At 46.9% G+C, this 2,075-nt stretch overlaps 1 protein-coding gene across 2 annotated transcripts in view; it reads right to left on the reverse strand.

Moving 5' to 3' along the window:
- The window catches only part of TIPIN (TIMELESS interacting protein), a 19,312-nt gene extending 17,519 nt beyond the window's left edge, over window positions 1-1,793 (reverse strand). The window contains exon 1 of one of the 2 annotated variants that reach the window (XM_040493036.1): window positions 1,679-1,793. The gene's annotated coding sequence lies outside the window, so the exon portion shown is untranslated. The remainder of the gene's footprint in view (window positions 1-1,678) is intronic. The other variant, XM_040493037.1, reaches the window with a different exon arrangement.
- Window positions 1,794-2,075: the final 282 nt, after the last annotated feature.

Here is a 2,075-nt window from a genome sequence, read left to right on the forward strand (position 1 = left end):
TACCCTAGGCGTCAAATCTGAGCTCCAGATCCCTACTTCTCATTTTACAGCTCTTAAATTTCTCAAAAGCACCTACAACTTACCATGTACAAACCAAACTTGTACATTTTCCCAATTCAGTGAATGACATCTATTCAGGTATGCAAATAAGAAACTTGTAAGTCACCTTTGATACTTCCTTCCCCCATCCTACATATCCTGTCCATTTTTCTTCCTAAACATCCGTTCAGTCTTCCCATTTCTCCCTACCTCCACAACTGCTTCCCACATTTCTTGCTTGGGTTATTCGATTACTCATAACCGCTTTGGCCTTTTTCAAACCCTTCTCCCTATTACACCTAGGTTGAAGCTCTGAAAACGTAAAGCCAGTCACATGATCGCTTGGCTTAAATACTTAAATAGCTTCCTGCTGCGCTGAAGCTAATGATAAAACTCCAAGCCCCTGGGTTGGCACCTTCCTACTTCTCCAGCCTCACTTCATGCCACTCTGCATGCTCTTTTCTTTCTTTCAGTCCCTTGAAAGAGCCATATCCCTCAGGTCACAAGTCCTTTGCTAAGGCTGCTTCCTATCTAGAAGGCTCTTCCCAGACTCCTTATCTCTTTCAGATCTCAATTATCACCTCCTCAGATAAATCTACCCCAATTTCCCGGAATTAAATCCTCCTATAATAAGCACTCAAAATGTCACATGCCACGTGCTGCACCATTGTATCCCCAAAGCTGGTATACAGCAGGTGCTCCATATTTACTGAATGAAGGAATAAAGTTTCCAAAGCTTCCCTCAAACCGTAAAACCAGCGAAGCTACAGGATCCCTAAAGTCTCTCCAATTCTAAATTCCAATGACCACAAACACATAAAAACAAAACAACGTATCAATTCCCACTGTATCTTCAAGTAAGGTTCAATAACCACAGATTTTCAAAACTGGAAAGGCAGTTAGAGGTCATGTAATCTAAAGTAGCTTCCTACCTACAATAAATATATTCAAGTTAAGTTCAATTCTAGTTAATTTTCTCTAGGAAGAAATGGGGTTCACACCTTTGAGATCAACAGGGAACTCTGAGTTTGATGGCAGGGCACAAACTAGTGTAGCAAGAAGCAATGTTAATTGCTTGTTCATTAATATCCAAACTACAATTCGTTCCCAGGCCCTTAAGGCTCCACTGTCTAACTTCATTCAAGTTATCAAAACAGTAGAACGTGACGAAAGGGGAGTCCCACCAGACTGACTCAATGTCTTCCTTTGCTAACCACCCTAAAAACACTAAACTTTCCATCCCACCCCTCTTCTCCATCCTTCCCATCCCCGCTCCGCTAGTCTCACTTCAGTTTCATTCATGCATTCATTGCGCATTCATTCCACATTTCACAGGACGCATCCTACGTTTAGAAACCCCTGGACAGCAAGTAGCTGGCGGCATAAAGATCGATCTGATGCACGTTCCCTCCCGCCAGAAAACGGGGTTTAACCACAAGCTGACCCGAAACGGAAACAAGTAAATGCGCCCGCCCTCCTCACCACCAGGTCGTGGGCTCTCAGTCCCGCTCAGCCCAGGTCCGTATCACAGCCTCCACACTCCCTCCCCGCGACCCCCCAAGCACCCCAGCTCCTCCACCTGCCTCGCTAGGCCGCCGCTTCCCCCAGGCCCTTCCCACGCCTTTAAGCCCGCTCCCACCTCAAACGCACGGCTGTGGCCACGGCGCGGTGCTTGGCGCAGCTACCAAACCGCGTTGATCGCGAGACTCTGAAGATCCCCCGCGAGAAGAGGCCTTGGCTTTTGGCGCCAAATCTGCGCAGGGTTCGGGCGGAGCCTAAGGGACCCACCTCCTCCGGGCCCCGCCCACCCATGTCTGTCCCCGCCTTTCCTGGGTCCCGCCCTTCCACCGCTTTCGCCCCTCCTTAATTCCTCACGGGAAATGAAATTTATTTGCATAAAGCTCATTGTGTTATGCTCTAAGCACTTTAGACTTTGGAGAAAGGCCTCAGTTTTCTAGAAAACTGGCTTGTGGATGGAGTAGAAAAAAATAGAGGCAAAAGAATTTAATGAAAAACTTCTGATTGTTCAGAGTTAG

Source organism: Herpailurus yagouaroundi, unplaced genomic scaffold, assembly GCF_014898765.1.
Source record: "Herpailurus yagouaroundi ecotype Mexico unplaced genomic scaffold, PumYag 184, whole genome shotgun sequence".
Classification (NCBI taxonomy): domain Eukaryota; kingdom Metazoa; phylum Chordata; class Mammalia; order Carnivora; family Felidae; genus Herpailurus; species Herpailurus yagouaroundi.